The sequence below is a fragment of the Aquarana catesbeiana genome, linkage group LG05, assembly GCF_042186555.1.
Source record: "Aquarana catesbeiana isolate 2022-GZ linkage group LG05, ASM4218655v1, whole genome shotgun sequence".
In the NCBI taxonomy this organism is placed as follows: Eukaryota; Metazoa; Chordata; class Amphibia; order Anura; family Ranidae; genus Aquarana; species Aquarana catesbeiana.
The window spans coordinates 120,286,654-120,306,794 of NC_133328.1; the positions used below are offsets into that span (position 1 = coordinate 120,286,654).

At 41.4% G+C, this 20,141-nt stretch overlaps 1 protein-coding gene across 2 annotated transcripts in view; it reads right to left on the bottom strand.

The window, feature by feature from the left end:
• The window catches only part of OSBPL3 (oxysterol binding protein like 3), a 320,546-nt gene that overhangs the window by 255,031 nt on the left and 45,374 nt on the right, over positions 1 to 20,141 (bottom strand). For both annotated transcript variants that reach the window (XM_073630125.1, XM_073630126.1), the window contains exon 2: positions 2,842 to 2,976. The gene's annotated coding sequence lies outside the window, so the exon portion shown is untranslated. The remainder of the gene's footprint in view (positions 1 to 2,841; positions 2,977 to 20,141) is intronic.

Genomic DNA, 20,141 nt, shown 5'->3' on the forward strand with positions numbered 1-20,141 from the left:
TGTGAAAGAGGTCTAAGGAGGGAGTGGTGGGCAGAGCCAAGCCACCCTCTGTGTGTCAATGGACACACAAAGTGGGGCTTGAGAGCGAGACCGCAAGAGTGCCCTCATAGCAAGCAGCTTGCTATGGTGTGCACTTGGCAGGGGGGAGTAGCCAGGAGCATCGGCAGGGGACCGGAAGAGGATAGCAGCTGCTCTGTGCATAGCATAGCACAGAGCAGGCAAGTATGACATATTTGTAATTTTAAAATAAATATGGGTTCACAGTCACTTTAATCAATCACCTGATCTGCATGTCCATAAATTCCTGTGCCCACACATGGGCTCTGGAAAGGAAACTTCTCTCAGCCTGTACTTAGAAACCTAGCATATAGGCAGACACCCCAGCAACAGTGGTTAAAGATAAGGAAAAGTAGTCAGAACCCGAAGATTTTTCTTCAGAGATGGACACAAACAAATTCACCGCCACAAGCTCTTACTAGAATGAGATTTCTCTTGTTAGCCACAGACAAGAGCTCAATTTAAGCAGAATCCTGTCTGCAGATTAACAAGCTCAGCTACCTCTGAATGGTGGGGCTAGTATTTCTGTACCTCCAGTTTGCTGCTATTCGAACATTGGGATTGCAGTAACTTTTACTGCTTCACACATTGTGCAGGATTTATAACTGTCCTCCAGATATGGCGTTGGATTGACTGCCATTGGATTATGGGGCGACGCCTCCAGACTCCTATTTTTTTCTTTTAATTGCTGGAAGTTTGAACCTCATTTGTTATATCTTTCTCCACCATCACTGTTCCTCCCATTGTACTGCGAACTACCCCTCCCCTTAATAAAGCCCTGCACGTTTGGTCTTGTATGCCTAACCTCAGTGTGCTCTCTTTCTTTGCACATCTAGTTCATCACAGCTGGAAACACATTTTTGGGCCAATGTAATGGTATTGTGCACTAGTCATTTTTTTTTTTTTTACTGAGTAGAAGCTAAGTGGCTCTAAAGGCAGAAGGTTTTTTTCACTCTTTTTTCCTTCTGGGTGCAGCCCCCCCTATACTTAAAGTAGTGTCAGTTTTGGATAGAATAGAGAGGGATTAGAACGCCTGTCAGTTTTTATTGCTGTCTGTGCCCCCGTTAAGGAGATTTACCCTCTCTATTTGTCCTGTTTGCCATTATCATTGAAAGTGAAACTAAAAGAAAATCCCAAATTTTGGCTTGTCCCCAAAAAGGTAATAGCGGGGAAATCTTCCGATGGGGACGCTAGACCTGGGGTCCCCAAGGAATTCCCTTAATTTGCAGGGATTTCCTCTCACTTCCTGGGTAAAGCTCCGCAATGGGACACAAATGGCGAAAAAAAAAAATCTTACAGGACTTGTAATCCTCCGTTAACTCATTTAAAATGAAAAAAAAAAAAAAAGTTTTGCCCATAGTTCTACTTTAACTGAGCCCCATCTTGATCCAGCAATGTGCATTAGAGCAGAGGCTGTCGCAGGCCTCTCTCTTCTCATTGGCTAACACAGCAGCGGGAGCCATTGGCTCCTGCTGCTGTCAATCACAGCCAGTGAGCCAATGAGGTGAGAGTGCGGTGGGGAGCGGTGATGAGCATTCACAGGAGCATGGCCTCGGGTGCCAGCCTGCTCGAGTGCCCCCATAGCAAGAGGCTTGCTATGGGGGCACTCGGCAGGGAGAGGAGCCGGGACCGCTGGCACTGAATCCACAAGGCTCAGGAGCGAGCACGCACTACTGCCCCCATAGCAAGAGGCTTGCTATAGGGGCACTGGTCACAGGGGAGGGAGCAAGGAGCGCTGGTGCGGGACCCGAGAAGAAGATATTGGGGTTGCTCTGCTGCTCTGTGCAAAACCATTACACAGACCCGGTAAGTATAACATGCTTGTTTGTTGTTTTTTTTTTGTTTTTTTTTTTTTTATTTTAACAGTTAGAATCACTTTAACTTTTAATAGAGAGTGGTAAACTATTGCTGTCATGCCAAAAAAGGATTTGTTTCTGGGGCCATCATTCCAGCTGTCTGTTCATCTAGTTCTTTGCAGCTGGAAACAAACTTGAATTTCAATGTAATGGCATTATATACTGGTGGCTTTTTTATTGGGTAAAAGCTAAGTGTTCACTTTGAATGGTGAGTGGTTCTTGGATCATCATTCCAGCAGTTAAATTAAGCATAGCTGAAAACAGCATAAATATTTTAGAACACCTTAAAACGGGTTTCACACGGCAGAAAACATAACTTGCTTTTTTAACCAATGCTGGTTATCCCTCATCAGTAGAGGATCAATGGACATTTGGAATGAGATTTCAGTAGGGGATTGAGATAGTATTTAACCCCTTTATACCAGTCAGATTATTATGAAGGGGCCCAAACACAAATCAAACTTTCTACAAAAAATACAATTAGGGCTCAATAATATTATTTAATAATATAATAGTGTTAATTTTTTTCCACATACAAAAAAATGCCTGAAACGAAGGAGTGTTCTCAAGCCCTTGCTAAAAAAACGAAGAGCATACATTTTCACCTTCCTGGTTTAAAGCAGGAAGTCTGGTTGAAGCTTTTGGCCAGTAAAAAATTAAAAAAGAGGTTAAAATTAACTGGAAGGACTGTGGTTCCAGCATTCTTTTTTTTGGTCACCATAGTTACTGAATCCCTGGGATTTGTCATGCTCTGTTGAGAACGTACCTCTCCTGGCTGACAAAAACCACCCAACCATAAAACTAAAGCATCCATAATCTTATGCACCTCCTAAAGCAGTACAAGGAAGAAATTCTATAAAAATCTATAAAATAAAGGCAAAGAGGATTAACCAGATTCAAACAACGAAAAATACCATAATTTACTTACCAGGTTTAAACAGTAATGGTTACTCTATGACCATCAATGTAGAACCCATAGGACTGGATGTTGCATAATCCACAAAAAAAAAAGACTTATTCTTGGACGTTGTTCAGTAGGGTGTTTTAATGGATATTGTAATAACTGCAAAAAGAAAAGAAAGATTTCACTATAGACTTTAAGTTTATAGTATGAACAGATTTTATCATATAAAAATCTATCATAGTGAGGGAAGCAGAAAGTATTCCAACCTTGCAGGAAATCGTAACATTAAGGACCAGTGTGCAGACTTCCCTAAATCTCACTACTCCTTTGAAGTTTATTAAGGTCTTTTCACGTTTTTGCAGACAGAATATGTGTCTGTGTATTGAGCAAGAAAACAGCACCTGGAACCAGAAATTCAAGCCTTTGGCAGCATTCATGTGTGTGTAGACAAATGACACAGTTGCAATCTCTTGAAAAAAGTTTTCACATAAGGCTGAATACCTGGATTCTGAGTAACCTACAGATATGAAAAACAAACACCTAATCCAGCCCAGACTAAGCAACAGTTTCCTTTCTAGCATTATCTGACCAGAATGGCTGAAGAAACTGGTTAGAAAATCTAATCCTACTTGTTCACCTATGTTCACCCTAATAAAATGGGTCGAATTTTGGCCACATCCTGATGAAATTCACGCATTGGATGGCTCTGTCAGCTACCTCCTGCCTGACATCCCTCGATTGAAGAGCTGGGGGATAAATGGTCAGCCAAACAGCGGTTGCATTCAATCAAATGAAGCTGATGTTTGGGTATTTTGACAACAAAATGCACAACACAAAATGCCTACACTTTAGCACAAATGGCGCATTACAGGTCTATATTACTATGATCCTTTCCCACATGAGGTCTCCCATCAGGGCAGGGACAAGGGGTGGGCAGGAGGGGCTGCTGCCCTGGGCAGTGTGGTATCATGTGAGGTGGGAGTACGCTGTGAGGAGATGGGGGGGGATTTGTTTTGGAAGGGGGAATTTGAGGGGGCAGCAGGGGGTAAGAATTGTTCTAGGAGGGAAAATTATGGGGGGGGGCTAGGAGTGTTGATTTAGGGGGATCTGTGTTGGGAGGGGCGGATGGGGGGGGGGGGGATTTGTGCTAGGAGTGGTGATTTAGGGGGATTTGTGCTAGAGGAGGTGATATGGTAGAGGGAGGGGGATTTTGCTTGGAGGGGAAATTTTCTTTTTGGAGGGGGGGTTGTGCTAGAAGGGATGATTGATGGGTATTTGTGCCAGGAAGGTAAATTTGGGGGGGGGGGGGTTGACAGGATTTGTGCTAGGTGGGGGGGCTTTGTGCTGGGAGGGGATTTGGAGTAAGGGGAGAGGATGTGTACTTGAAGGAGAAATTTCAGGGGTAGAGAATAAGTGCTAGGAGGTGTGATTGTTTTTTTTTGGGGGGGGGCAAAGATTTGTACTGGAAGGGGGGGGGGGATTTCAGCATGGGGGCGGATTTGTACTGGGAGGAGGCTGAAGGCTGAACTTATTCTTAGGGTGTAATCATGCAGGATTAGTGCTCAGTTTTTTGAGGTGGGGGGCGCAGTTTGGCATGTTCGCCCTGGGCTCTAGATGACCTTGTCCCGGCACGGTCTCCCACTACTAGTTAGAAGCAGCGCACATGCTTTTTCTGTACACAGCAACTCCACTGCTCATTTCCTGCCTAGATCCCCCTTCTTGGCCCTCAACACCTCCTACTAGGGTTCTCACTCTCAACCAATGCAAGGATGGACTCCGCGCTGCCAAGGAAGCCATCCCTGAACCCAACAGATACTTGCCTCCAATTAAGGAGTCCATATTCACATACACATGTCAAAACGTATTAATCTATTCCTGAAGGTAAGGTTACAAGTAACGATAGGGATGAACAGGCTGGAACAATAACACCAAGACTAAATCAGATGCGTTATACATGTGGTCTGAATGCTCGAGTCTATACAAGGGCCATATTTTCATCATTGGCTGGGGAGTATCTTTAAAATTAGTACAATCCCAGTAAAAACGTCCACTGCATGCAAGCCCTTAGGCACTTGGGTAACTATTTAAATACACAAGCAACACCTTTGTTTACACAATATAATAATTGGCTTCAAGGTCAGAATTACTATAAAATAAATCTTTGCCGTTCACAATGTTTGCTTAGCCCAACTGCCAAAAATCAGTATTAATATGCTCTAAATGCTAACACTTAAGTGCCCACTATGAGGGCTCTTTCACTTGCTGGAAGTATACAGTGCCAATGCGCCTATCCCAATGCATCGCCCTCTTTACTTTTTTTTTTCTTTTCTTTTTATTAGAACTTTATTTAAAAGTCACAGGTGACATTCACTACTAAACCTAGGACCCCGTCACTATATTCATTATATCTAGTCTCCCACAGTACACATAACAAGTATTTTAGTAAATATAAACTGCCAAATACCTTTTCTGAATAGCAGTATAAAGCAGTCTTGTGACTTCTATCAGTGTCTGGTTAAAGCTTGTAGGAGGAGTTTTTATTCTCCCATGATTGTCCTATCAGGATGCAGGACCCCTGACCTTCTGTCTGGAAAGTGCTTATTGGCCCTGTGCTGATTACATGCACCCTCCCAAGAAAAGCAATACACACCAAACTGAGCATGTGCAGCTTGTCCCCTTAGCAGAGGATACAGGATCAAACAACCTTTTTACACAATGCAGAGGATTAACCCCTTAGGTTCCACAGTGAGTATAGCAAGCATGCTTTACTGCATATACAGACGGATTTTACTGTTGTGGGTTTAATAACACTTTAAATTCTATTGGAGGCAGCGCGGTGCAATGTGTCCCACTGCACTAAAAAAAAAGTACCGCATCCTGTACTTTTTTTAACGCACACCACCGCAGCACAGTGGGTTGAACTGGCCTCATAAAAGGAACAAGAATTTTTATTAAAACAAAGGGTCCGTGGAGGTGAATCACAGAATTTTATTTTGTAAGGACACAAAGTTGAGTTGTGGTCTACTGTGGTCTTTTATATTCTGTCTTTTATTTTCAGTAACCCTCAGATCTATTTTCCTAAAAAATACCTTTTCCCCTTCTGTAATCTATATAATAGAAAAAGAACAAAATCTAGACAAAACTTAAGAGAGATCGGGATTTTGGGGGTAACAGAGTGTACAGTAGATGACTTCACCTAAACATATTTACCCAACAATGAATCAGCAGACTAAAGATAGCCATAAACTGATTGAATTTCAGAGGGTTCTTGATTCTTTCTTGGGTGGCAATGTGGGCATGCTCCCGCCTGACATCCCGTTTCTTAAAACATCTAAGAAATTGTCGGCCGAACAGCCACTGCATAGGTAGAATGACAGGTAGGAAGAAAGTACAGCAACCAAAAATGTCATGGTACTTGTTCAATGAAAAGCTGGTAGACATTTTTCATGATAAAGTCAAAAAGGTTAAAAGTTCTGGAATCCGTGACGAACATTAATTTGGGGGCAATTCCAACAAGTTTCTATTAACATCTTAACTCTCCATATTAAGGTTTGGGGAGTCACTTCACATGTAGACATCCATGCCGGCCTAACTCCAACTCTTTATCCCAATCCCTTCCCCCACTTCCCTCTCCTTCTACTCTTCAGCAAATTTGTTCTGTTTTTAGCTTATCTCTTCTTTTGGGGTGTTTTTTACTCTCACAGTACACATCTTTCTTGTTTTGAAACAGGTGTGAGGATTTCCCCCTAAGTTAGGGACCTCCCCCACTACAGTACTCAAAGTTTTGATAGAGGTACTCCAACTCACCTGTCGCTAGATCATCCTGGTGATAACTAAACCACATAGAGTCTCCTTGAAAGAAATGTTCACCACTTATGTTATACTAGGGTTATACTGTATATATCTGATCAATGTACTTATCGGCGTCTGTTTGTACCCTATGTCAAGAGATACATTTTTATACGCCTGAGGTTTATCTAAGCTTTTATACTCAGATTATGTAGTAGGTAGAAGAAAGTACAGCATTAGAAAGACAGGGATGTTATTGTGTAATAGAAAACCCAGAATTAGGGAAACTTAAGGAAGCATTTTTCTAAACATGGGGACAATTCCTCCAATAAAGGACAGGCAACTTGACATATGCAGGTAGGCAGCTGCCTAATGTAGCTCGCAGTATATAGTACTTGTCCTAAATCCACTCAGAGGCTTTCAAAATGAGATTCCCTGGGGGTAAAAGGCTTGTATGTGCATGCTGCTTTTATGTCACTGGTGTCTGAGAATAAATATGTACTTCTTACACTTTAAAAATAACATTCTGACAAGTCTACAGCTTATCCTCAATTTCTGAAATACAGTTTGAATCTGGGGCACAGTGGTGACTATATTTACACATCAGACTCGTAGCCCCTCATCTACTCAACACTAAAGTGAAAATCATCTATAAAAGGAATCTATAATTATTGTTTTATATTTATTCACATGAATACATGGTGAAGGCTATATTTAATCATTATTTTAGGTAAAGTTTGTTGTGTTTTCTGCTTAGGCCACCTTCACCTGTCAAAGCATGACATTCTGGCTGTGGTCTCCTTCATTAGTTCAGTACCACTATTCAGGTACCGCTGGCGGTGGATGTCTGTCTGCTGGGGCTGGTGGCCCCGCTGGCCTATCAAAGTGCCTCTAGAACCCTTATCGGGCTATTGCTGTTTTATGCTAGGAAGGCTATTGTGCTCCAATGGAAATCCCTAACTGCCCACACTCTCAATTTTTGGAAAAATCTAATCAATTTGAATCTGTCACTCTAGAAGGCCACTTTTTTTTTTTATCAAGGGGTAGCTCCAAAAAAATTAATAGAAGAGTGGGATATCTGGGTTGACACTCCTTCCACTAATGTAGACCCCAAACTTTTTGACTAAATGAACTGGCTTCATGGTGACCCTTTTGATCCTACTGGTATCACATTACTTTGGTATTTAGAATGAATCATGGAGGGTGCCTTTTATATCCTAGCCCTGGAGTCGACCCTGGATTTTAAGAGCCCTTGTATATATTGTGAAGGTTCCTACATAGTTGATGAGCGTACTATTGTTTAGTTGATAATTAGAGTGCACGTTGTGTTTTTGTTGTGTGATGAACCCATGTACAGTTCCAAGCCTGGGAATGCCCAATGGGCTCTGTTTTATAACTTTAAATCTTGAAACTGAATAGAAAATAAAATAAAAAGCACAACATTCTGTGTGGTGTATTCATTTATGAAATGTTTTAATGATATTAATAAAATTATTTTTATAATTAAAAATACTATATTCTTTATTTACTGACACCATTAAAGTCCCAGAGTTTGCTGTTTTTTCATGTATTATTCATTTAGAAGGGTACAGTAACGCAAAGTACAGTAAATGCTGATAAATCCACACTGCGGCATACCACACCAAACATGCCCCGTGTTGTGGCAAGCTACACAAAAGAAGATCCAGATTTTGATCCATTATGCCATGTTGGCCGGTATGGTGTGTAAGAGCCCTAAAAAAATCATAACATTTAGAGACGGTCCCCACTGCTGCAATGTCAGACACTGCATGTGATTCGCACTGCACTGCTGTGCAGATCACGTGTGATACCTGTGCGATGCAAATTCAGCCATACAGTTTGTATGGCTGAATTTGCATCGCATTCAGGCCAAACTCGCACAGGACCCTTTTTTTTGGTCCACACCAGAATCGGATGTGTGATGTATTGGCACTCCCAGGGGTTCGCATAAGGCAGTGTGAACTGCCTGCGCGTTGTATACGATGCAGGGTTCTCGCATCGCAGCGGTGTAAACTGAGCCACAGCCAGCTGGGGATACAAGCAGTGGAGGGGGGCTTGATTATGGAGGTTGCCCAGAGTTGGATTTTATAATATGGATACTCACATCCTTAATTGTGTCATTTGTTGTACAGTGTAGCTTTAGCATTCATTTCACACTGAGATTGTTTTACTTGTTCTTCTAGTGACATTTAATTCACCGTGAAGTCTACTTATGTAGCAATCCTTCTACAGGAACTCAAATGTGAACAATAGAAAATGTACTTGGAATTGCTCTATCAGTTTCTCTGAGAGGTTGGAGCCTTTGTCAACACCGACAACTGATATGGTTGATTAGTTCAAGCTAAAATCAGAAATTTAAAAGAACCTTAACACAAGGATCTGACTGAACCATTACACCAGGGCGGAATTCAACATTCTGCATTTGTTAATATTATTAAAAATACTAAAAAACCAGTTACAGATAGACACATTAATGCATCCTAAGCGTTTAACCCTTTTGCCAATTTTCAGCTCACATGACCAGACCATTTTTTTATTTTTTACTTGTTTGTCATTTTCCACTATTGTTTTACTTACAGATTGGAAAATTAGCAAGACTCCCCTAAATGATAGGTTTATCAAAACTATATATTACATTAAAAAAATATATTAGCACACACAAATACAAACATAACTTTCGAAATGCTTACTGAGCCCTAGTTCGCACAGGTGAGATTTGTCATGCAATTTTACAGTTCATAATCGCATGACAAGTTGCACCCCATTGCCTAGTCATGTCACAGTGACCTTGCAAAAGGATCCTGAACTACCTTTTTCCGATTTCATTGTGACTTGCAAAGACTTCTGTTAAACAAAGTCGCAAGCCATCAGAGTGGTCAGGTTTATTTGTTCAAACTGCTGGGTTTAAAAACAAAAAACAAACTAGTGGTGTGTACCAGGTTATAGGCTTAAAAACAAAATCCCATTAAGTCCCCCCCCCCCCAAAAAAAAAAGAACAAACTAGCCCTGTTGCCTGCTGCCAATGACAAATATCCCAATCTTTGCCCAATATTGTCAAAGTTGGCAAGATAAGGAAACGATCATCTCTGTCTGGACAGTAAAATTTACTATTTGCCAGATATTTTATTGGTCTCCTTTTTAAAGATGCTATAGCCCCATGATCTACAACCTGAAACATGTACAGAATGTGTAAATACACTATATAGACACAACTTTGTGGACATCTGACCAGCACACCTATGTGAGCATGTTGAAAATCCCATTCCAAAAACGATCAGATCTAATACGGAGTTGCGCCCCAATCACCCACCCATTTGTGACAATAAGAGCCTCCACTGTTCTGGGAAGGTTTTCCTCATGATTTTGTAGGGTGGGTGTGTAAATGTATGCCAATTTAGCCATTGTAGCATTTGTGAGGTCAGATACTGATGTCATACGAGAAGACCTGGCTCTCAATCAGTGGTCCAATTCATCCTGAAGATGTACAGTACAAGTCGGGCCTCTGAAGTTCCTCCATACCAAAACTTGTCAAACTATGTCAAACCCAAACATCCACCTCACTCACAATCTAGCTAATAGCCAATGACCATAAGCATCAAAAAATTGAAATGCATAAATTGAAATGCAGTGACCTAGTGATCCTAAAGGATCCAATGGATATAGGAAGCTCCTGCTCATAAATGGGATAATCACATATGTGGATGATTACACATCATGAGTTCACCATTATGAAGAATGTAGGATAGTTCAAAATACAACCTTGGTGTTAAGGAGTGGAACTAACTCCATAGTTGGTACCGGTGTGGATGTAATGCACAAATCGGTTACAGTGTTCTAGAGGTGGGCCCCTTGTCAAAGCTTTATGTAGTGGGAATCAACTGGCTATGACAACACAGTTCATGCATAGTTCTGCCAGATGCTTTGACCGCCCCCTTGCACTGTGGGTAAGAGTAACACAATTCTTTCAAAATGCACTTATAGGGGCTTAACTTGTGTCCCTAATGATGTAACAAGGTAGTCCATATGGGTTCCACAACCAGAACTAGATTCATATTTCAAAAGGAGTATATATATACTTATCAGGTCCAGATCTCCAAGGCGGTCTCTATTGGATCCATTGATGAGCAGTCCATTATTCATAGCATCCTAATCCAAGTTTGGTCATGAGTGAGGAGGTGAAATTATGTTATTAAACCATAGTCTGACCGGTTTCGCCCATTTTGGAAGGATTGTGTTGCTCTTACCCACAGTGTGAGGGGGGCAGTCAAAGCATCAATGATCAATTCCTTGCAGAACTATTACAAGCATGAACTGTGTTGTCTTAGCATAGCCAGTTGGTTCATACTAAATAAAGCTTTGACAAAGGGTCTCCTCTAGACCACTGCAACTGATTGTGCATTACATCCACACCAATACCGACTATGGAGTCAGTTCCACTCAATAACAATAAGGTTGTATTTTGAACTATCCTACATTCTTCATAATGGCGGACTCATGATGTATGATCACCCACATATGTAATTATCCCATTTATGAGCTGGAGCATACTATATCCATTGGATACTTTAGGATCACTAGGTAACTCCAATTCTATGAGTTATGCATTTCAGTTTTTTGACACTTATGGTCATTGGCTATTAGCTAGATTGTGAGTGAGGTGGATGTTTGGGTTTTTTAATAGTATGAGTATGTTTGTGAGATGTGGTACCAATGTGTTTTAAATATACATGTCAATGTTTTTTGTAATCAATAAACTTTTGACATTTAGCTCAGTGAGTTGAATATAATTTTCTTTTTTGACATTTACTTGAGGGTTGGTTGAGCATAAATCTGTTTTTCATCTCTCAGTTGCAGTTGAAAGTTGAATATACCGGGGCTACTAATAATAATGCTATTTATGCAGTTGTAACTTGGTGGTAACATTTGGGGGGAGGCCCTTTTTCTGTTCCACCATTAGGGTTGGTTGAGCATAAATCTGTTTTTTTTTTTTATCTCTCAGTTGCAGTTACATGTATTTTACTATTTAAAAAATCCAAACACTTATGCGCAGTAGCGTGCGTACATGTCCATCCTGACGATCGTTTCATCATAAACCTGTTGATGTCATTTATGGCGAAACGATCGTTGGGACGGACCTGTACACGCTACTGCGCATATGCGATCGCTGTCTGGATTTTAAGGAAGTTTTAAGGAAGTGTTTGGCTTGAGACATGCTCTCAGCTTGAACTTTTTGCTATCCTGTGGAGACAATATTATATGTGGAGTCTTTTTGTCTCTCTTAGAAAAGCCACAGAGCTGGCGTATATAAACACCACACCTTGATCAGCTGTGAAGTTCCTGGTGTGTATCTTTTGAGGCTACTGGGGAGTGAGGATGGAAGGATGAGCTCAGGCGTGTTCCCAACCCGCACGTGCAGAGCCTGCCAGGAAGTCGGCACTGCACAGAGCTAATCGCAGGCAGTGAGACATTTTCCCGATGCGAGGCTACAGAGATCGAGTAATGGCTCACTGCCTGTGATTAGCGCTGTGCAGTGCCGACTTCCTGGCTTACTGGGGAAAGACATCAGAACATCTTTCCTGTGGATCACAGATCCAACAGAGCACTTTGTGACCTCCCTGACTAACTGGGGGGGGGGGGGGGGGGGGTCGCTGACTTTCTGGTAAGCCTTCATTTTATTTGTGGTGATGAGATCATGCTGCCAAGCATTTGATATTTCCAATATCTTCATGGGACTCCTTCTGATGAAAATCAGCTGCATATGAACTTTTCTTTTTGTTTGCACATTGTTTATACTTGTGATATTACATTGCACATATTTTATGATTTATTTCATTTCAAACTGTACCAATTATTGCACAATTGCACTTTATTATACCATTTTTGGATGTATGCACATCACATGTGTTGTGTGATTCACATGAATTGCACTTTTTGCCCTAGCGTTGCACTTTTATTTAAACATTTTTTTTGTGCCTGATATCTGGGTTATAGTGCTCAGCTGCTGGCTATTTTATGTACTAAGCGCGGATATATATCTTTACACATGTCTTTTACTGATAGCTCCCACCTCTATTCATGGGGAATACTGGTTAGTCTTTCCCCCTTTTTTACTTTATTGTCTTGTTATTTTTGTTAATTTAATACTTTCATTAAGGGGCAGTATCTGAAGGGTCCAATTTTTCAAGTTTGTTGTCTATATTCAACTTCCACCTGGCAGCACTAGGGTTGTCGGTTCAAATCCCAACCATGGCACTACCTGCCTGGAGTTTGCATGTTCTCCCCGTGCCTGCATGGGTTTCCTTCAGATTCTCCGGTTTCCTTCCACACTCCAAAGGTATACTGTTAGGGCAATTGGCTCCTGTCTGAAATGGCCCTAGCATGTGTACATGTGAGATAGGGACCTTAGCTTGTAAGCTTCTTCAGGGCAGGGAGTGATGTGAGTGAGTAATATAAACATAAAGCACTTGCTAAATTGACGGTCCTATACAAGTACCTGCAATCAATAAATAAGTGGCAGACTTCCTGCCTTTTCTTCTCAAGAAGACATTTATCATTCTATGGCAACCCTTAGTGAAAAAAACACAGACAGAACATGTTTCAAGTAAATCGAACTTTTGAAATCTTTGAAAAGGTATTTATATGAAACTGCTGGTCAAAGCTGAAATATTTATTTGGGAGGTGGTGGAAATATATCACTATATATAGCTGCATAACAAACAGGTTCTTTAGGTTACACGTGTTTTGTAAACTCCATGGAGATTCAATGACCTAAGACCTATAATCCTTGTGAGGTAAACAGAATGAGCTGTCATCAATTCACCTCTCAACATTCATTCTCAACAACAGAGAATAATAGAAACGCTATATATTTCTACTGTGCAACTTTATGTATGTAAATGAGTCATTCACTTCACCCGTGACCTAATCATAAAACAACACAGGACAGCGATGACAGGAAAGCCAATAGTCACATCTGGTGCTGGAGATTATCTTTTGGCTCAAGGTACCGTGGTTCAAAGGCAGCTGGCTGGGTACCCAAGAAGCCCAGTTAAAACCTGCTTTTTTAATTATTAATTATGCCTGTGCTTTGGTGCACAATAAGCAGATAAAAGCTCTCATAATGAAGAAGAGTTTAAAGGCAAATCTTTAAAACAACAAATAACAGGAACATAATGAAAATTATGAACATAATGCTTACATAATACATAATGCTGGGAACTTCACTGCAGGAAGTAAGAACGTAAAAATAGAGCAAGCATGTAACCAGTTTTCACAAGAACTTCATTCATTTCGTGATACCCAAAGAAATCAAAAGGACGGCTGGATTTTTACCAAAAAACAGTGTGCACTTCCACATAAATAAAAGGGCCGGGATGTACATGCTCTGTCACAGGCCAGGGAGCCACTGACATTATTACAGGCGCTACGTGATGATGTCATCAAACTCTTAATTTTTTCAGAAATTGTGAGCCTCCGAGTAGTCTTTTATTTGTAAACAAAGGTGTTCACTCGGGCCCAAAGTACACCTCTCAGTGCCAGGGAAAAATTGCTGCTCAAAAGCAGAAACAGAAACTGTTGGTACAAATACAGGTAACGCCCAATTTGCTATCACAAAGAAGGCAAGAGATTAAAATAGTATATTAATAAAAGCAGCCATTTAAACCATAAACAAATTATAATAAAAAGTAGTATAATATAATCAATAGATTGAACTATAATAGTACACTACAAACAGCGCTATTGTTGAGCAAAAACACACAAGCATGCGGTCAACTTCACACGAAAGTCCTTTAAGAGTAGTGATGAGTTTAAAAAGTGGTTCAGAGAGTGTTCATAGGTGATCATAAAACAGAATCTCAGTGTGCACCTTCCACCGGTCAATCCAATTCCACCATGTGAGAACACGCTCCCCTCAGGGGGTTAAACTCACCAGAGCTAAGAAAAATATAAGCCTCCAAGGGAAGAAACATCTAAGCCACAAGCTGCTGCCAACACCACTCCGGGGGATTCACAGATGATCAGGGCTCTCTCCCCCTGTATGTTCCTTCCAAGTCTCAAAGGGAGGGTGCAAGAGGGGGTCCTCCAGGTGTTCTGGGGGTGCAGTGGGCTTTCACCTCTGCTACATCGATGTGGAAGAGGTGAAAGCCCACTGCACCCCCAGAACACCACCAGGACAGCGGATCCTCGAATCGGCAGCCGGCTTGATGTTGGAGGAGGAGGAGAGACGACAGCCTTGAGCACAGGAGAGAACACAGAGCAACCCACCCTCTTGCACCCCCCTTTGAGACTTGGAAGGAACATACAGGGGGAGAGAGCCCTGATCATCTGTGAATCCCCCGGAGTGGTGTTGGCAGCAGCTTGTGGCTTAGATGTTTCTTCCCTTGGAGGCTTATATTTTTCTTAGCTCTGGTGAGTTTAACCCCCTGAGGGGAGTGTGTTCTCACATGGTGGAATTGGATTGACCGGTGGAAGGTGCACACTGAGATTCTGTTTTATGATCACCTATGAACACTCTCTGAACCACTTTTTAAACGCATCACTACTCTTAAAGGACTTTCGTGTGAATTTGGCCGCATGCTTGTGTGTTTTTGCTCAACAATAGCGCTGTTTGTAGTGTACTATTATAGTTCAATTTATTGATTATATTATACTACTTTTTATTATAAGTCTTTTATTTGTATTTTTCATTACCGATTCAACGATTTACTTGTCCTGGCCATATCTGACTTTCCACACAATGGGCAATCAAACCCTTGTCATTGTACCACTTCTGAGTCCCTAGACCTAGACCAATGGTAGGCAACCTATGAGAGATGGAGATCTACCTGAACATTATGAAAGAGATCAAAGATCACTGGTTCGGCACCCTTTTCTTTTCTTTAACCACCTCAGCTCTGGAAGGTTACCTCCTTCATAACCAGGCCACTTTTTGATATTCCGCACTGTACTCCTTTAACTGGCAATTGCATCATCATGCTATACTGTATCCAAATGATATTGTTAGAAATTTTTCACACAAATAGGGCTCTTTTTCGGTGATACTTGATCACCACTGGGTTTTTAATATTTTTTACCATATAAACGAAAACAGACCGAAAATTTTGAAAAAAAAAAACTATTTTCTACTTTCTGTTATATGACAGATTCAATCAAATCAAATCTCTTTATAAATGTAGGCCAAAAGGTATTCTGCCACATGACGTGGAAGGAGAGGAGAGAGGCCAGCAGTGCAGCGGGAAGCACCCAGGGGGCCTGGCAGCAGAAGGAAAGGGACCCTGGAGAAAAAGGGCAGTGGAACCAATTGGCTGTATTTTCCTCCACTTGCAGCAGCTTTCAGCTGAGGAGAGAAGAGGAGAAACAGGGACAGCAACCCCGATCTGCCAATGCCTCCCGCTGCTGCAAAGTCCCCAATGAGAACAGAGAGACAGGGAAGAGTTGCTGCAGATGGACACAGTAGGGATCCTGATCTGGCTCAGGTAAGTGCTTTAGAGGGGGGGGGGGGGGTGCTGGGGACAGCAGATTTTTAAGGGTTTTATACCTTAATATAGAGAATGTATTAAGGTATGAAAATCTTAACCCTTTGGAACCACTTTAAGCCCTGCGTAAGGGGGAGACCTTTGGGCCCCTGAAATGTATTGGATGTCTGTTGTCCATTCGGTGGTCATTTACTGAACCAATAAATCCAATGATAGACTCTTGGACTGTTTGGTGCAACAGTAGAAAGACTACTCAATTAGGATGGCACATAATTTTCAGGGGCCCCCACAAGCCTTTTTGCTTCACTAAGTACTTTTTTTCTGTTGGTAGAGCATCCATATCCAGCACCTTACTCTCACCCCGCCTTGGATTTATATTTGTAAGGCATTTTCTAAATAAAGATGAACTTTATTCAGCCATGCAAAAATGATAAAATCAGCAGCTACAAGTAGTGTAGTTGCTGACTTTTAAAAAACACATACTTCCCGATCCATGAATCCACATATCTATTTAATGTCCAAACACCGCCATCTTGGATTGAGAAGCCAGCTATGATCACCTGATCACTCACAGCTGGCCCCCACTTTGCATGTGGGTGAGCTGACTGTGCTGAAGCCTCCTGAGATGTGTGACATGTATCCAGGAAGCGGTGGTCTGGAGGGTGGACTAACAGCAACGTCATCCTCGCCAAGGTGTACAATGAGGATGTGGGGGCAGGTACCTGCTGAAAAACTTACCTGCTACCAAAAGAAAAAAAAAAAACAAAAAAACTTTTAAATGTGTAATGGGGCAGGTAGAATAATTATTATTTGTTATTTGTGAGAGAAGCTCTACTTTAACATGGGATGACAATTGCTTCTGATAATCATAGGAAGAAAGCAATACCATCCTAAAAAAACTATACATAGATAAAAACAGTAAATAACTTGCTCAATAAACTGTTTAAAACTACTATTTTTTTTTCTTTGTTTGCGGTAGCACAATCCCACATATTGACAGTAAAGATATGGAACTAATACAGGGGGTCCCCGGGTTACAAACAAGATAGGGACTTGTAGGTTTGTTCTTAAGTCAAATTTGTTTGTAAGTCGGAACAGTACCTTTTTTAAGTGCAAATCCAGTCTCAGAGACTCAATTGTGGTACAAGCTGGGCCGGATTTGCTCTCCCTGCCACCCCAAGGCCAGGTTCCGCAATGCACCCCCTCCCCGTCAACCGAACCGCGCACCCCCCCCCCCCCCCCCCAATCAACTGAGAATGGCAACCGGATGGCAGGGACAGCACGGTTAGTTCAAATAATTTTTGTTTCTTTTTTTTTTTTTTTACTTTATCACTTTTTTTTATTTTTATTTGTAGCCGGTCGTTTCCTTTTTTTATTTTTGTATAATTTTCTTATTTTTAATATAATTTTTCTTATTCTTTACTTTTTTAATTACTTTTTTATTTTATTAATTTAATTATTACTGTATTTCTTATTTTTTTATTTTTATTTAATCAATTTTTTTTTCACTTAACTTTATTGCTATCACACAGGAGAAAACAATTCCCTGTGTGATAGCAATTGGAGGTGACAGGTTCTCTTTATTGACCCTGTAATCTCCAAAACAGGAGTCCTAGCACTGTGCTAGATTTCCTGTCACAGCCGAGAGGGGAGGAGCACAGCTCTCCCCTCTCACTGTTTACATCGGCGGCAGGGACAGGAGACAGCGATCCAAGTCCAGGCAGGCTGGCCGCGGTGCACCTCCGCGGGGCAGCGGCGCAGGAAAGACCGGGGATCTTGGATGCTTCCTAGGCTGCACTAGGCCGGACAAGGCCGCGGCCACGACAGGCAGTTTTAGCAGCCTGGCAGGCCACCGGACCGTACTAGGCCTGTGGATGGGCAGGCAGTATGACGAGGGGGGCCCCTGGCCAGGCCAGGAATGGAGGAACAGCTCACTCCAGCAAGGAGAGGAAGATGGCGTCAGCTGGCAGTGAAGTCACTCGGGCCCCGTTCGTAAGTAGGATTTGTTCGCAACTTGGATGTTCGTAAGTCGGGAACCCCCTGTATGACATGGATAAAGAAATGGATAAATATTTCCCTATAGGCATACAACAAATCTAGATGGTTGAGCACCTTGCATTTAGGTCAAGCTAGCCGTGTGTTGGGTTTTTCTAATTCATTAATTTACCCCTCATCCTCATAACTGAGATCCGTGTTGGGCAAAGCACTCAGCTTCCTAATCTAGGCAAAAGTAATCACTGGCTGAAGCTGGTAAAAGTAAAAGACAGTAATAACAAAATCCAGCACACCAAAGATTTGATGCGTTCAGAGCACCTCACCTGTAAGGTCCAATATACGCTTTGCTAGTACACACCAGACGCAATTCCGTTCAGTTCCGTGTTCTTTTTTTCTGCACAAAATGCATGCACAGTGTTTTCAATGTATTTCAATGGCTCTAGTTCACACCATGCAGTCAGTTTACAGTCAGTTTACAGTCAGTTTCTGCACTGGGAACTGAAGGGAAACTAACTGCATGGTGTGAACTAGAGCCATTGGAACACATGGAAAACACTGTGCATGCATTTTTAGTGCAGAAAAAAGCACACGGAACTCAACGGAACTGCGTCTGGTGTGAACTAGCACTAATAGTTTTATTATTTAGGACCACTGGGGTAATATCCCTTAAATTCCTGTCCCATAGCATCAGGAAGTTAGAGGGAATCTCCTGAGGTGAGGGAAATGTCCATCTTAGTTGTCCCTGAAGCCAGTGACTCCATTGGAAGATCTTCCCTTGCCTCTTATTCTGGGGCAAATCTAAAATTTTGGTTTTCCCTCAAGTTTCTCTCAGTTATATTATACTAGTTATACCAGTTCAAATAAAGTGGTGATTCCGACAATAGGGACACAGGATCTAACCCTCCCCTACTTCATCAAAAACTTAAGCAAACCTCTTTTGTTTTTTAGAGACAATTTCTGTCATCTGTGGTTACCGACAGTTCATATCTTACAGATCTTTTACAGACAAAAGGGTAATAATTGTTCCGCTCTAAAATGATGATCTTAAATTGGCCATAGACCAGTAGAATTTTGTTTGAAAAAAAAACTTGTTTTCAAAATGTTTGTTCAATTTTCTAATAGTGGAGTCAAATCGACAGCAATTTTTAACTGTAGTGACAAGGAAACTTGAAGGATAGAAATTTTTTCTCGAACAAATGTAATTCTAACAGTGAATGTCGTTCTTGTTTGGCAAATATTTTATTTAACGTAATATGAAATTGAACGTAGAATTCAAAACATGGTCATGGCAACCAAAACTAATATTTTAGAGCCCTCGGGCTTTCACATTGGCGTGGCATGGAAGGTGTTTTTCAGGTGCTTTACAGGCGCTATTTTTAGCGCTAAAACGCCTGGAAAACACCTTTATTGTGAAAGAGGTCTTAAGGTCTTCATATTGGTCCATAATGGTCCGACAAACATTTTTCTACATGTATTTATGAATGTTTTAACAAAATTCTGCTGGTATATGGCAAGCCTTAGATGAGCAGTTTCAGAGTCCATTATAATTTAATTAAAGCTGGACTCCAGGCAAACAACTAAATTTACAGTTGAAATACATCTATGGGAACTGAGGTGCTCAAACGTCTTTGCAATTCTGAATAGAATCCATACAGCTCTTCTAAGGAGATCATTACACTGACGCTCTAATACACTCCTCCCTGTAGTCGATCTGACCGGCGAAAAAGCTTCAGCCGCCAAAGTAGAGCTAATTTGCTTGCATGGGATCGCAGGTCTACCAGGACACATAGAAGATATGAATCTTTCCAACTTGCCAGCTTGTTGAACTGATGCATATTTTCTAGATACTTAGAAATGAGCCAGCTACCCCACATTTAGTTGGCAAGGGCTGCAACAAAAAAACGAGTGTTGCCACTGTCTATTAGTATGTCGCAGATTACTTCCTGGAAAAGACCTTATAAACTGAAAGTACAAAACAGGAGCAAAACATTTTCCTATAGGAGACAAATTGAATTTAGGATCTAGCTTAAAGCGTTACTAAAC